Genomic DNA, 17,583 nt, shown 5'->3' with positions numbered 1-17,583 from the left:
ACAAACAACCACAAACACCAACCTGCTTCCTCAACTCCCTCCTCCCAAATGAGAAGCAGAGGCCTCCTTTTATGCCATTGTAATGCTAAGTGCTATGTTTGGCACAAGCCTAACACCTCACATCATCCTGAGAACATCATCCCTACAATGAAGCATGGTGGTGGCACCATCATGCTATGGGGATGCTTCTCTGCATCAGGGCCTGGAAGGCTCATGAAGATAGAGGGCAAAATGGATACAGTAAAGTACAAAGAAATCCTGGAGGAAAACTGCTGAAGTCTGCAAGAGACCTGGGACTTGGGCGAAGATTCATCTTCCAGCAGGACATTGACCCCAAACATACAGTCAAAGCCACACTGGAGTGGCTTAAAAACAAAAAGGTCAGTGTCCTGGAGTGGCCCAGTCAAAGCCCAGACCTCACTCCAATTGAGAATATGTGGAAAGAGTTGAAAATTGCTGTTCACCAAAGGTCCCCATCCAACTTGATGGAGCTTGAGCAATTTTGCAAAGAAGAATGGGCAAAAATTGCAGTGTCCAGATGTTCAAATGGTAGAGACTTATCCAAATAGACTCATGGCTGTAATTGCTGCCAAAAGGTGCCTCTACCAAATATTGACTCAAGGGGGTGAATACTTATGCAATCAATTATTTTCTGTTTTATATTTGTAATTAATTTAGCACAATTTGTAGATTTTATTTTTCACTTTGACATTATGGACTTTTTTTGTGTTGATCAGTGGCAAAAACTCCTAATTAAATCAATTTTGATTCCATGTTCCAACACAATAAAATGTTGAAAAGTCCAAGGGGGGTGAATACTTTTGAGAGCCACTGAGATCCATGGGGGCCCTGCACAAGGAGCCACTGTTGTCACTTTTCTAGGTGCCAGGACGGCTCGGCAAAATTATTTGTTAGTCACGACTCGAGTTTTTGGGTGAACCACTGCGCCGTTTTAGGAGGTGGTTTAGGGTGCTCCCCTGAGTCTATATCACTTGCAATGGTGGTTCTACGTGCTCGGGTTCAAGAGATATGCATGAAAATGTGCTTTTTAACACTGCCATAGACATGAATGGGGCTAAACACCCTGATTTTTTTTTTTTTTTTGCAAAGAATTGCTACAAAACTGGGCATATAACATTCAGTCTGGTCCCCTGAGTCTAGAACCATTTGAATGGAAACAGAGCAGCCCATAATTTGGGATGTTATCAGAGCGGCCCAGAATTTAGGACGTAAATGAAAACAGGGGCAGCCTATATTTAAAACTGTGATTACATTAGTTATAAACCAATGTATCCTGTAACAAAACTGCAATAGCGTATATATTTGATATTAAAATACATCGTGCAAATGATTATAGATACATACTATTTGAAAGAAAACAGTACACCACTACAGAAAAAAAAAATTCTTACATTTGTGCATAACATGATAATTCATATAAAGTAATAACCCATAGTTTGTTATATTAGTACAGCAAAATACCGCGTTATATTTTAATTGAAAGGTTGTAGAAAGCAGATCTCTCACTCTTTTTCTCTCTCTGATCGTAATGTTAAAAATGCCTGCAAGCTTTTCCACTCGTGTGACAACATATTTAAGTGACAACATTTTTTAGGCTATAGGCATTCGTGTTTATAATTAGCAACCTTTTGAGCCCAAACTTTCAGCAGTCTGACTGAAGTCTAGGGGTGGCTTTATCAAAATTTCCTTTTAGGGTATTGCAATTTGTGAGTGTACTAGCTATCTGATACTCATGTCTAAAAACCTTTTAGTTACTCATAAACAAATCTGTTTGAGCTGTTCTTTCGACCAGAGATTGGTTATGAAGTAATACTGTGGATATTAAAGCAATCTAAGTACAGCATACACTTGCTTCAGTTTACTGTAAACCAGTGCAGGCACATACCATGCAGGGTGTGATAGAGAAACAGATGGACACGATCAGCTCATAAAGGTCACCATTTATAGAATGACCCTAATAATGTAGTTTATTTCCTTCAACTGTGTATGTGTTGCCATTCAACTGTGCCTCACCAAAATTTAAACAAAAACATCTGAGGATCATCTAAGAAGATGCAGAAGAAAACAACCAAATATGCAGCATATAAAACTATGTCAGACAGAAAAGGGCAGCCAGTGTGTCAAAAGCACATTCGTATATTGCTCTGTGACATTCACTTTATCAGAAATCAGACCTACTTGACATGCCAGTCTGTGCACATTCCCTGAAGTTTTAACTGCAGGCTGTCCTTGATGCAGCAGGAATTGTATACGCAGCAGCCGGGGACAGGTGAGACGGACTTAAACAAATGAAAAAAGGGGTTCTTCATTTTTTCTAATTGTTTTTTTAGGCCCACACATAAACCAAAGTTTTTAACATGATATTAATGGTATTATGTATGGGCCATCCACCTTTTACAAAAATATGAGGCTGCCACCAAACAGCTAATAGACTGCATAGGAAAGGGAAGTGTGATAGAAATGTTTGTTACTCTTCACACCAGTGAAAATGGAAAGAAATCAGCTTAAACAAAGAACCAATATGTGTCAATGCAATCGCTCTGTATATTTAGGGAAACCATAGCACTCACTATTGCATATCGGTAGGAGTCATGATTGTAATAGTAATCCAGTACTCTTTCAAGCTTGCTGTAGGGAGACATGCAAGTACATCTGAGGTGATCTGGTTACATTAATCCGTTTCAAGTGCATTTGTACATAAATAATTGATTTGTTGTCTTTTGCACGTCTGAATAAACAAGTAATCACGTTCTGTGCAGCTCGCACCATTGATTCATATGCACTCAATACATTCCATTTCACACAGACGCAAATAATTGAACGCGTGCAACAAACTACTACTATTTGTTATGATTATTATAGTAGTAGTATTGTTATTGTTATTATTATGTAACTTGTTTAAGATACACTTGCTTGCTTTCTGTTGTAAAACAATCATTATAACGTAATGGTATTTCTCAATTAAAGTATATATACACATTTTTAATTACAAAATAACAAAACAAAAGCGTTTTTGTTTTTTTTTTACGCTTTATATAATATATAGCGAGTTCTATCCTTAACGAGACGTTCGTCAAATACGAGTATTTGCAAACATGTATTTATTTTTCCAGAAGAAACCGTCAATAAGAAAATTATGTACAGAACTACACTTTTAAAAACACGTATCTTGGTATCTTTCTGGACCTCCCTAAAGTGCGATTTTATAACCTCAGGAGTCGAAAGTTCTGGGCGGTGTTGTAGCTTTAAGTAACGCAATCGCTGTGACGGTTTTACCTTTTTTTTTTTTTTCACCCGCTGTTTAGCGTTTGTTGAAGTTGTCAATTGACCGACAGTAAATTGGAACAGGTGAGTTACATTAATTTCTAATTTATTACACACCAAATTAGAGCCTGCTTTGGTTATACGCATTTTAAGAAAATACCTGCCAATCTTCGTAGTTCAATGCACCTTCCTGTGTGGATGTGTAATTGAACGATAGATGTCCTTAAATTAAAGTGAGATGTATTTGTTGTGACCTGGCAAATTCGTTACACCTTTCGCGAGAAAAGCTTCACGAGACAGGCAGAAAGATTGAACTATGCTTGCCTGTGCAAGTGTGTCTTTTTCGAAAGCAGATTTCATGGCTGTACGTACGCTGCTGTGACTGGTTTCATCAGAATTATTATCAAAGGGGTTACTTCTGCTTTAATGAAATAAGTCTGCTTAAGTCTCAAATTGTCTAATATGTAACACTGGAACAAAAGATTTGTCATTTAATGTTTTAGTCGCCAAATTAACTGAACATGGAAAAGTGTGCCTTTGTACTGAACTTTGCACACCCAGAAGTCAAAAGCATCCCCGTCTGTGTTTGTGCAACATTAAGTTTTGTAGTTTTTGTTTGCACTGTGTGAGGATTTATTATAACTAGTTATGGAATTGTTCATTGTTATAGCTGCTGGATATATTTTTACCGTTGTTGGTAAGCAGAAGTTCGAAATTGGTGTGTGTGTGTGTGTGTGTGTGTGTGTGTGTGTGTGTGTGTGTGTGTGTGTATATATATATATATATATATATATATATATATATATATATATATATATATATATATATATATATATATATACCCACACACACACCATGCTTCATTGCTTTAAATTCAGTAACAAATGTTTAGAATAAAGTACATTCTCATATGACTTCAAGAATTTTAGTCAGAGCATTTGTCATTTACTTCACACTACAGTGTTTCATAGTAAATAATTAAATCCCTACAGCATTGCAATATCCACTTGATATAAGAAGGAACAACAGATACCTGCAACACCTCTCTGAAAGAGCCTGCTGTCCTACCTGCAAAATATACAAGCATATTCCTGAGGGCTACAGAGTGAACAAACACCAAATATTGAACACACTGAGAAAGACCTTTATTGGCTTTTCAAAGTTTCTTTTGACTCAGCCTGTAAATGTAGAGCTGTTTGTGACCTTGTAGCCTTGTGAAGTTTCCTGTGTTGTCACATGCTAAAGTTGCTTAGAAATGTGGTAAGATTCATTATCTACTACAAGAAGGAGGATGTCCATGGTGCATGAACAGTAATAGCTAAGCCTTTCTATAGGTATTGCCTAGTATTTGAAAAGACCAGCCCATTCACTTGCCATTAATTTAATCATGGACATGTCATTTTTATTTAAATTGTTAGGTATTAAATAGAAAGCAAACCAATTCCGGCCACAAGGAATTTGGCAACCCGTGTGTAAAATGCAACATTTTTATACTAAGGGTTTAATGTCAAAGTGTAAATAATTAAAGCATGTGTGGTACAGGGTAACAGTTTGTCCAAGACAGACAGCTGTGGGGTAAATAAGATGATGCATGCAAAGGGAAATGTCCCAGGTCTGGAACAGCTTGTGCAAGAGACCCATACTCTGTTGTACAGAGGTCTGTGGTGAGGAGTGAGAGGTACCAGCCAGCCTCTGCCTTTCCATTGATCTCCCCGGAGTCTGTGTAGGAATCCTGCTTGACATGCCCAAACTGAGAATCAGTAAGACAATGCACAGCATTTCAAAGATACTGTTTGTTTTGGTAATGGTTTTAAATACAGATGTCAAACTAATAATTATCAGCAAAACCTAAACAACCGCTTTTGGCTGCATTCTTCATTTACTTGTCCTGCATTAAAATGTAGGTGTTGCAAAAAGGAAGCTAAGCAAATGCTGTTTTAAGGATTTTACATGAAACAACCACATAGAGGAAAAAGTCTCTTTTCTGTTTTATGGGAAAGTGAGGTTGATTTGCTGGATCCCCCACCTTTTTTTTATCAGATCAAATATACTTTTATTGCACTTTCTAGACATGTTGGTCACAGATCAGCCCACTACCTCCCTAGCTTCCTCTTTGCAGCTGGCTCAGGCAGAGGGGGACTAAAGTCCAGCTAGCTGTTCTGGCTGCTGTATGTACGCTGTCCTACTGTAAGTTTGTTTGTATTGTGTTTAAGCTTAAAACCATCTTTAAGCACAACAGTGTAGAATGCAGTTCTTTAACAGATTGCTGGGCACTGACATCCAAGTTCCTGGAAGCCAGGTTTTGAATCTACCTTCAGTCAAAAGTAAAGTAACTTCACAATTTGACTTAATTGGCAGTCTCTGCCTGAGGCTGGCCCAAATACAGCCTCCAAGCTGTCAATAACAACATAGGATGTAAAAATGTAATTTCTACATTTCCAGTGTGGGTTCATTTCATAGTTTGCAATGCGGGCAAGTCTGCAATAGGGCTGCTACAATAAAATCGAAAATCATTTTTTCAATCGATTCCATTCCTCATTATATACATCGATATAAATACTGTATAATCAATTTAGATAACTACATTTTTTGTAACATGCATAGTTAATAACATTATTTACGTGTATCCCCACCGAACGCACCCTGCCTTGCTATTTACAGTATATCTGCCAAAGAGAAGCAGTAGTTGTGCTTTTCTTTTCCTGCTGATTTGCTGGTCCCATCATACAAGCGAATCACTTTTGAAAATTCTTTGTATGTACACACCATCTGTGTATTTGATGTAAACAAAAATTGTGCTGCCTTGGATCCAGAGGGCAAACATGTAAATAAATTGTGCAAATTGATGAAAACTGACTGTATACAGTTTGCTTGTCTTTAGAGTTTCAAAATGAGCTGTGAAACTTGGGGATAATACTGTTTTTTAGTTTTTTTTACGATGTGTTTTTCAAACTCGACTGCGTGCACCGTCTGGGTTTCCTGATTGATGACCACCTCTATTTGATGTAAGTACAGTCAGTGCTGCCCACAGCTGATAAAACTAATGATCTGCATTTGAGATTTTTAGAATCGGGTCCGAACGGGGTATCTCTCATTTGAACCTGGTACTTTGAGTCTGATTCCGGTTCCCAAACTATTTAACTCTTTCCGTATGTCAATATGTGATATACATAAAAACAAGCACTAGTGCTACAGTTCTATATCAGCATAAAAAACCATTAGAAAGACCTCAACAATCACAGAGCAAAAAATAAGTCAAACTAAACTCATCACAGCCGCGATCAGACAGTAGTCCAAAACAAGGACAACAAAGCACAAATATGTAGTCTAGCTAAGTACGGGTTTTTTCAGGTTTTTTTCTAAGTATGAACATGTCCATTATAGTTAAGAAATGTATTTTTGACCTAAAGTGTATGTGGGCGGTACAATCTTTGACATTTATTCGAACGATTATATTTTGTGTGCCCAATTAATTTATTGCTATCTGGAGGCTTAACGGACAGGTCTAGTCTAATGCTCTACCTTGACAACACATCATACACAATAACATATTTTATCAGGGATACATCAATATATTTTTTACAGTCTTAAATGTTCAACCCCTATTCCAAATAAAGAACTGGCAGCAGTTCCAGACTAAACTTGTACTATATGGTATTCGTTTTGTTTTAAAAAGGAGATGGATACTCTGCTAACATTTAAATATTTGTTTTTCGCTGTAAAGCAATATATAAACCCGGCTAACTAAAGATTAATCTGGTTTAATGGAAATATCTTGGTAAACACATACAAATATAACATGTAAAAAAATTAATTAAACAGATAAAAACACCTGTATGACCATGAGTTAATGAAACGTCCACATTGCTCAAGCATGGAGGTCAATTGATGCTAAGGTGTAGGGACCCAGGTAAGAATTAGCCAGTTATGTTTCAGCCTCATTATGTTTCAACTTATGATATATATATATATATATATATATATATATATATATATATATATATATATACAGATATATATATATATATATATATGTAAAATACGTAAACAGCATATAGTATCCTTGCAGCTGAACACATTTTATTTGATACACAGCACAGTGTCTACAGTCACATTTCAAGGGATGTAGCTGTATACCAAGGGCAATAAATACTTGTGGTGATGACTGATTACACAGCCTTTTCCACAGGGTATAGCTTGAACAGGGGAAGGGCAGAGGAAGGTTAGGAGTGAATTATGGATGCAGTGATGCAGGTGTTCTGTTGCTATCTAAACAGACTGATTAATTGTCTGTGCAGTTCTTCATGCTGGTAACATTTCTTTCTGTTTGCCTCACTGTACAGTAATGTAAATAACACTACATTATGTCAAAGTTCAGCAGGAATATATATATGGGAGTTCATTTTTTTGTTAATTATGAATAAGCCCAGTCATGTTCAATTTCACACTGAAATGCAGTTAATTGTTTATTGCCTTCTTACATAGCTTAGCCTTCCCATGCTCTTTGCTTGAACAGAAAGAAACAATAACAGAAATTTAAAAAGTCATTGCCATTTTTTTAAATAGTGTATTTGTTATACAATCAATTTAGTATTAAACACCACCTGTATAATGGACCACCTGCCTAAGAGAGAACAATTGTTGTTTTAAGATATTTGTGGTTGCATATGTAGTTAAGAAAAACTGCTTACTGTCCACAAACTCACACAGTCGTCTTAATGATTATGGATAGTAAACCCATTCACTCCCGAATAATAACGTGGAGAATCAGTTACACCATGCTTATAGAGAATACAAGCAACATGAGATAATCACGTGCTTTTCTCTCCCAGTCTCAGATGAGAAGCACTGACAGGTTACAATAGAATGGAAATAATATTACACAGCACCACAAATACATGTGAAAAGAAATCCCAGTTTGGAGGCTAGGTGGTGCAGTGAACAAATTCACCTGGCCATTTTTATTATTATTATTATTATTATTATTATTATTATTATTATTATTATTATTATTATTATTATTATTATTATTAGCAGAAGCCCTTATCAGAAGTTACAAAGTATCACACTACAAAGTATCACATTACCAGTAAGAGCAGTTATAAAATACAATAAAATCAGTAGAAAATGAGAGCAAATTCAAATAAGAGCAAAATAGAGTACAGTAAATAATTATATATAAGAACGAATTTGAATAAGAGCAGTTAAACTTGTAGTAAAGGAATTTGCTTATACAAGCAAATTCCATAAAGAGCAAGTAGTAAGTACAATCAATGGATAAGAACGATTTGAAAAAAGAGTAGTTACAAAAAACGAGAATACAGTATGTGGCAAAGTGCACAGGTGTAGAGGTGATGCAGTGCTCCAAACAACGGCAAACACAGTTTGATGAAGTGATGGGTTTTTAATTGTAATCCAAATGGTCGAAACTGACCAACAGAAATTATAAATGAAATACAGGTAGTACACAACGAGTACTGCTGTGTATAATTAATACACGGGGCTGTCCCAAATGATAGTACACGGTAATTCACAAAAAGACACACACACACACACACACACAGAAACACACAAAACACATAGACGGTCACCAGTCCTCAGTGAGTGCAGTAGTGCGCATGGTGAATATACAATTTATCGTGCTCTAGTGCAGTGATGTTCCGGGTACGTGCTGGCCTCTGGCAACAGCTCTGGAACGTGTTTAACAGTCTAACAAATAGCAAGCAACAGTTAGACAAACAAACAAAAAACACTCACGATACAACAGCAAGGGTCCTTCCGGTTTCAATGCTGTTAACCAAAACGAATGCACAGATTCGGTTGCATCAACCCCTACTTATACCGTCACTCATGACCCCTTGGTAAACGATGGAAGCCACTCCTCCGGTCCGCGGCCGCCACGTCATTTCCCTTTTGGGTCGATGAGTTAATGTACTGAAGCTCCGCCCCTTTTCAAAATGACCGACGGCCTTTTAACCCTAGGAACGAAGTGTCAGGCCAAGCAGTCCAGGGTACTATGTTCCTGTTACTTAGCCCCCTCACAGGTTGAGAGGGAGCTTTACCAGCAAGAATCATTGTTTTCTGTCACAGGTTACCTTTAAGAGCAAAATCAAGTACAGGATACAGAAAATAGTTACAGTTAAGAGCAGTAGTAGAATACAGCAAAGTGTGGAGCAGCTAAGTACACGAACAGTAATTCGCAAGTGCTAATTCTGAGGCACTTGTACTGCCAATGAGCCCATCATTTTAACAAACTAATCTCAGAATTGAACAGTGAGTGTTGTTTCATGCTTTGGCCAAAAGGGGGCATGAGGAGCTTTAAAACTGCAGTGCCATAGGTTTTTATGTTTCACTTAAGTATACAGTAGTTTTCAAGCTTGGCATTAAATAAGTATTTCTTTGATATGCAGTTACCCTTTTTTGAAATCTGGTTAAGTGTTAATGATCAGAAGTAGATTTGGCAGGGGTCTGACTGTTCAAACACCTGGCAGCTTGTAATTTCAGTAGTGTCCTTAAGTTCAAAAGCCCTGCCTTTTATTTGGAAGAAGGGACCTGTGTGCTCTCGAAAGGTTGAACTTGTATGTTGTCCAAAAAAAGTTATTAACTTCAACATTTTATTTAGAATCTCTGGACTAATACGGTGGTTAAGGTCCAGAGTTTGTAACCAGAAGGTCACTGGTTCAAATCTCTGGCTGACTCACTGTGTGACCCTGCGCAAGTCACTTAATCTCCTTGTGCTCCATCCTGCAGATGAGATGTTAAATCAATGGCCTATGGTAACTGACTCTGCAAATAATGCACAGTTCACAGCTTACCTCTGTAAAGTGCTTTGTGATGGTGGTCCACTATGAAAAGATAGGAGAATCAGACCTCAATCCCTGCAACTGAAACACTTAAAATATTAATTTATGATTATGCTTTTTTTTTTTTTTTTTTTAATTTTTTTAAACATGCTTACTCATCAACTAGAGACAAAAATGTGTGTACATTTAATGGTGGGCTGTTTATCATTATGTATTTTAATGTTTAACCTGGTATTATTTGGAAATGGCTTTGTAGGAAGTGTTGAAATGTACCATGATTTGTTTCTTTTGAAATGTGATTGATTAGCCTTGTGTAAACATTTGCTGAGTTAATGATTGATATTGAGATCCATTTTATTGGAGAGATTTATGATTTTGTATGATACCAGGTAGATGCTACAGTGATTAGAATGTCACATCTTGGTTGGCTTATCCTGTGTGAATCATATTAGATTTAAATACTGACAATACTAGCAGCATTTGAAAGTGTCACTGAGAGAATTCAAGCATTGTGTGGGCCTCTGGTCTGGATCTGAGCCACAGATTCCAGTGAATACAAAGTAGCTTATATAATTTCAGGGATAGGAAAGCAGACAGTGCTGTTTTGTCTGTCAACAACATAAATAAGTTTGACTTCATCATAGTACTTTGGATCAGTACCATAAAGGGAGTTTGTATGAGTTTGTCAACCTACTGTACCATCACACCTACTACTGCTCAGGGCTCGCAAAATTTTGGTAATAGTACTTTCCCTTCGGGTAGTCCATTGTCGACATTTGATTGTCCAAAAAAATGTCAAGTTATCCATAATTGACCTATGGAGTGTGATTTGTACAAAGTACACTGTACTCAATATAGGTACAGTATCTCAGGGTTCATACACTTTTTCAGCATCAAAATTCCATACTTTTTCCAGATTTCCATTTGTTTTTCCCAGACTTGTGTTTTAGTTAGCTTCTACTAGTTTTTTGATAGTTATCCACATAGATGGGCAGCCGCAGAGCATTATAGACTTTTGATCCAGAGCAGAAGTTGCTGCTGGTTTTCTAAAAGTATTTGTTAGAATCTGGAGGTGCATATCTAGCAAGAGACAATGCAGGTATGCAAAAGAGAACAATCTAAGAAATGTCCAATATTTGAGAACTGCGTTGCATTAGTTACAAAAAGAATATACAAAGTTGTATACTGCAAGTATACTTGTGCCAAAATAGGATAGAATAATGGTCCCAATAGTATACCAGACAATTCTGGCACAAGTGTACTTGCAGTATGTTACCTTTTTGTAAGGGATGACATTGGATTCTGATCTTAACTTCTTTATACCCTCTTAAATGTTGAACACTATGGGAGGTGAAAAATAACAAAAATGAAAAATGTGCACACATTATATAGTAAAATGTGTCAGTGTCGTGTATTAAGCATATAAGTCAAATACTAAATACAGTACACCCTCGCTATAACAACCCTGTCTGGGTCCAAAGCCTTTTGCTCACTCTAGTAAAAGGACAACCCAAAACGAACAATATAAGCTGCTGGAGTAAGTCAAGAAAGTCACCTTGGATAAAGGCATTAGCTAAATTATTAATAATTTTAGTACTGTTTTATTTTTTTGATTATTATTACAGTATTTGTCATTACTAGCACTAATAATAATAATAATAGTGCTGAGATTGTGAATAAAAGCAGAATTACAAGTACAGTACCTATTTGTGGCATGCTGCATCCAGTATTCTTGCTATATCCTATTCGTTGAAGAACACAGTACAACACCCCTCAAAAAAAGTGCATCAACAAATTTCAGTTTTGTTTCAATTGCAAATGTTAATTGAAATCTTGGTTCTTTATTAAAAAAAAAAATCAAATGTTGCTTTGCCGTGCCGGTTGTATAGACCTGTACGAGCCAACATCGCAGCAGTTTGATTTCTTTATTTATTTTTAAATCCGTATTTATTCATATAGAAGACCATATAGCGAGGATGTAAATAGTATACCTACACTCGGCTGACGGTTTGGACCTGAGACTGTTGCTGCACTCAGTACAAGCAAGCACCGTATATTTAAAATAAAATTACCAGTACATTTTATTAATCACATTAAAGAAATGAAAACAGCGATGTCAGCATGCTACGTGCTAAATCTGAGTCAGTGATAATAACTATTGTATTCAATAATATATATATATATATATATATATATATATATATATATATATATATTAACGATTTAATAAAGGTAACAAGAAGATAACAAAATGTGAATCTTGGTGAACAGAGTACTGTAGCTTGTAATTCCAGTCTAACTTGGTTTAAAAGAATGGGAGTAGTGTTAAACCGCCAAGTGGTGATGACAGATGCCTCCAACCTGGGTTGGGGGGCGGTCTGTGAAGGCACAGGAGTATGCAGATCCTGGCCGAACCGCTGGACACCCCCGCACATAATTATGCTGGAGTTGCAAGCGGTTTGCTTTGCTCTCCACCACTTCCTTCCAGTGCACATGTGTTGATACGGACGGACAAACAACAGTGGTGGCGTATGTCAACCGCCAGAGTGGCCTATTAACATGGGCTCAGACGGACTTGCTGTCTCTAAGGGAGATGCACATTCCTGGAGTGGTGAACAAGGCAGCGGACCTCCTTTCCGGCTAGCACTCTTTGACACCTGGAACCGGGCAGGTTCTGGGTATGGGTCTGGCCCTTGAAAGGGACCGCTGGTTAGCCCTAGGGCTATCAGATGAGGTTGTGGCTACATTGCAGAGCGCTATGGCAGACTCCAGTAGGTCTTTATCTATAAGTGGAGGTATTTCCAAGCTTGGTGTCTGGCTGGAAACAATGTCCCAATATCTTGCCCTATGCCAGTTACTTTGAAGGTGTATTTACCATCTATCTCTGCATGCCACGCCCCCGTAGATGTCTCCAGGTGCGTATTTCTTGGCTACCCATTTTCTTAAAGGCTCTCAGAGATTACGTCCTTCCAAGAGGACTGTCCTCCGCGAATGGAGCCTTAATATTGTACTGAAGGCTCTCACAAAGGCCCAGTTTGAGTCCGTGCACTCCATAGAGCTGAAGTACCTGTCTGTGAAGACAACCTTCCTCTTGGCTATCACCTCTGCTAAGCAGGTGAACTCCTGCATGCGTATTTGGGAGGATGGCAGCAGGGTGCCTCTGTGCACTAACCCTGCTTACCTGCCCAAGGTGATCACAGCCTTCCACATTAATCAGTCTGTAGAACTGGTCCTTCCATCCACCTACGTTTACTTCAGTGGAGGATAAGAGATTGAATTTCCTCTGCCCAGTGCTGGCATTGAGATGCTTCATGCATAGGACAAAAGCTTGTGTCAATCTGACCAGCTCTTCATCTGTTACAGGACATGGACCCTAGGACAGCCCCTCTCTAAGTAGCATCTGTCTGACTGGATTGTGGACAGCCTCGACTGTGTATGATGGTGCTGGCTTGCCCCCACCAGGTAGGGTAGCCACACACTAGAGGGTTGGCTACATCTTGAGCCCTCTTCAGAGGGGCCTCAATTTCTGACATTTGTACTGCGGCTAGCTGGGCTGCGCCTCATACCTTCTCCATGTTCTTCCGTCTTAATGTGGTAGACCCTGCCCTGCTTCATTACACGAGGATCCTTGAGGGTGTAAGTTCACACCGCTAACCTCTGGGTTAGACAGTGCTAGTGCGTCCCTCATATGCTGCTGTTCCTTTTCCATCACGACGGCTCTGGTATACATTATCCCATACGAAATGTCATTGGTGGTCATTTTTTCATTGAAAGGGAACGTTAGGTTACTTACTGGTTCCCTGAAAGAGAAGATGACCACCAACCACAACGTTGCATCTGTCCCCCTCATGGGTTTGATGGAAAAAGAGAAATGGCTTCCTTCGGATGGCAGTTTTATTCCCTCGGTGGGCGGGACCAAGTGCATCATCCCAGGAAGGGGCCTATCGGCAGTTCTGATATAGCTACCCAATGAGCAGAGACATCCCATACATAATATCATTGGTGGTCGGCTTCTCTTTCAGGAAACCAGGGTTATGGTAAGTAACCTAACGTTTTGTGTTTGTGCTGGTAGCTTTTCTGTTTTACTTAATAAAATACAGCAAGTTACTACATTTACTATTATAATAATTATTTTCTATCTATCATTTTGTGTAAATAAGTGATTTTTAAACCTTTATTTTTACTTTATATTGCTGCATTTTTTTGGTTGGTACTATATGTATATGCTTTTTCAACCCTGCTTATGTAGTTGCTTTCAAAATTGATTTATAGTATGTATTAAAGAATCTTGAAAATTATTGATTGTAATGCTAAGTTTATGGGATGGTAACGTGAATTTTTTGAATTTTTATTGTGTTTTGCTTTATGTGAAACCAGTGTTCTCCGTACTGGCTCAAGATTAACTATGAAGGAGATACCAGAAACTTAGAAATGTGTACCGGTACACATATCGTCAATGGAATACAATCATGATGCAATTAAAGAGGATTTGTGCTCTAAGCTGCCTGTCTTTATGTTTGGTAAACACATGTCAATGCATGACAAAGACTAAATATATGTGGAAAGGGTATTTATGTAAAGGGTATTTAATGTGACAGTGTAACTGCGGCTAAACGATTAATTGATATAAATCAAATAGTTTAAACTGATTTTTTATTAAAAGATATTTACTGCACATCCCTAGCGTATGCACTTGACAAGCCGCTATTTATTCTGTATGTGGAGTCTCTCATCTCTCATTTGAGATTCCAGATCCTGTTATTGGTACAGTTTCAACAGATGTCACAAAGACACCCATTCACAAGTGGCACACAACTGATTTCTTATTAAATGCAGGACCTTAAAGTCCAAACCACTTGTCAGATACTGCAATAGCTACAAGTTGAAAATGCATTGAGTTTATTAGTAGACTGTTGTATGTGGCCCCCTAGAACCTCTGTACTGTGTAATGTGTAAGTATTATACCATGATTGCCACTTACAATTATGTGTAATAATCTAAACTAATGTTATTGTCTGGTTATTTGGGGAATGATTAATAGCCAAGGCAGAATTCCAGAATTGAGAAAGCAATGTCTTTTTTTTTTTTACTCAAACTAACAGGGTAATTACAGTAAAGCCAAAAGTAATGACGTTAACTCCTACTTGGTTAGACAGAAATAGGCAGAATATTGGAAATGAAATGATTTATGGGTTTTGAAGCAGATATGTAACTTTACTGCCCCCATGAGTCACTGAGGTGGAAAGTTCAAGAGTACAACCTACCAAGAGTTTCGTGATTAATTTAACAGACAGTAGTTTGGTGGTATGAAATATAGGAGTCATCAAAATACAAATTGGTTTTCATTTTACTTTTTCTTTATAGCACACAAAAGTGTGAATACTGATACAGATATAATTGGGACAGAGATGTACTCCAGCCCAGTACTTGTCATCTGACTACCAGGATAGTCTAAAATGAGCAGGACCAAATCAAGTCTGAAGTATTATGTGACATCAATGTTAGGGGTGCAACAATTAATCGTTGAATGGATTATTGATTATCTGTCCTTAAATTTCCCAAGCTTCAATTAGATATTGGTGAATCGATGCATCAAATTAGAACCCATTTTGAAGTTTCCTGTTGCCGGTTAGTAGGCCTGTTGTATTCACGTTTTCTTGTTTTAAAAATTAAGACAATACGTTTTTTTGTTTTGTTTTGTTTTAAATGTATTAAATCTACCGATTACCTTCATTTGTTTCAAAGCGTGTTTGGGTTATAAGGCAATATTATATCAAAAGAAGCTGAATTTAGTACTATAGTTAAATCAGTCAGGATTTGTGAAATTAATTCAAATGTTTTGCTTTAATTTTGGACATAACATGCTAACAGTAATGAACAGCCATAGTTCAGCTAGAAATTACTTCTGTTAAAATGTTGTATTTTCTATTATTATTACAGTGTTAAAGGGACATCTGATGTGGACACATGCATATTCTTTTCAGTGGTTAAAAGACCTTTGTATTTCTTTTTTTTTATAATCAGAAGTGTTCTAATATGAATACAAGTTGTGCCTTTTTGTTTAACTATTCTGCACAACGGTGTTTTTAGTTATTGTATCTTCTGTTAAAAAAAAAAAAAAAAAGTTCTTTATTTTGAAAAATAAGACGTCAATGCATAGATTATATCTGATAAATGCCCGTATGATAATCGAATACGAAAGGGTGCTGACTGCACCACTAGTCTATATATATATATATATATATATATATATATATATATATATATATATATATATATATATATATATATATATATACTGTATAACACATATTGAAGCCTTATCACTGCATACATGTAACAGAAATAAATCCTTTAATTAGCTCGCCTTCTAAATTTACATTGCTGTTATTAAATACACTTTTTATATAACTTTTTATTTATTGGAATTGTTCAGCATTCTAATACAAACAACCGAATAAAGAACATTGTAATTTAAAAGCAAAAATAAAATCTGAAACAGGTGTATTTAGAGAAAGTGTGGCTGTACTGACTATACAGTAGCAACGGTTATGACCTGTGTAAATTAAATAAGTAATGTTGTGATTACTGTTAAGCCAACCATTTATATATATATATATCTCAGTGAACCAAAGTGCAGTACATTCCCTTCAGTGTACTGTAAATGATTGCCTTGTGGTTTCTGCATTCAAAGGAGACACAAACCTGGCAGATAGATAGTCTAGGACAGCTCAACAACAAGGAAGTACTGTATTTGCATTAACTTTCTCCAATAGGTTGCAAGTCACTGATTGACAAGGCAGGGCATGCAGAGTCTCTCCCCAAAGGGAGTTGGCCTAAACGACACACAGAACTCTGAAGTCAGTTTCTATCTCTGTAGCCTGCACTGCATGTTTTCTTTGCTTGGAATTTTGGCAGTCGTGTTTGGAAAATATCTTAGTGGAAAACATTAATTAATTAAATAAAAAGGAACTCAACGGTCACCATGAGGAGTCTGCTTTCAAGGGGGATACGGGTTAGTATAGAAGTTACATGGTTTACTTTTACTTAATGATCTGTTACTGTCACTATATTTACTGCAGCACCATTAGGCACAGCTACAAAGGGAACTGGGAAGATAATGTTCATTTGCGCTAATTTCTAAGAGGTGTATGCATAAGCGTAGTGTAATTATGTTTATTTTAACATCTGTTCCTAGTTTTCATATAGAAAAATATGGTTGTACAGTGTGGTGACTGTATTAAAACAACCAAAAAAAATCTACACTGAGGCTTGTGTGAAACTGCTTGGAATGAAAAAGTTTGGGAGTATGAAATATAAAAGGTTATCTATTCTTGTTTGTATTATGATTGTGTGAGTCTAGCTATTATAAATAATGTGTTGCTTTTAGTAATGTTTCCAGGTGCTCAGTTAAAAGTGCCACTTGATGGTGATCACTGTTTTCTATTCATGTACAGGTAGGCATGTCTTTTAGAGTTTTAATGTTAACAGATAT

General features: G+C 37.1%; 1 protein-coding gene across 6 annotated transcripts in view; it reads left to right on the top strand.

Moving 5' to 3' along the window:
* The first annotated feature begins 2,268 nt into the window (after positions 1 to 2,268).
* The window catches only part of LOC121322911 (phospholipase D1-like), a 75,759-nt gene continuing 60,444 nt past the window's right edge, over positions 2,269 to 17,583 (top strand). For 2 of the 6 annotated variants that reach the window (XM_041263505.1, XM_041263504.1), the window contains exon 1: positions 16,935 to 17,103. The gene's annotated coding sequence lies outside the window, so the exon portion shown is untranslated. Of the gene's footprint in view, positions 2,291 to 3,285; positions 3,370 to 16,932; positions 17,104 to 17,583 lie in introns of those variants that run through there. The other 4 variants (XM_041263503.1, XM_041263502.1, XM_041263506.1 and 1 more) reach the window with 4 other exon arrangements.

Source organism: Polyodon spathula, chromosome 11, assembly GCF_017654505.1.
Source record: "Polyodon spathula isolate WHYD16114869_AA chromosome 11, ASM1765450v1, whole genome shotgun sequence".
Classification (NCBI taxonomy): domain Eukaryota; kingdom Metazoa; phylum Chordata; class Actinopteri; order Acipenseriformes; family Polyodontidae; genus Polyodon; species Polyodon spathula.
This window is presented reverse-complemented; position numbering and strand designations above follow the sequence as displayed.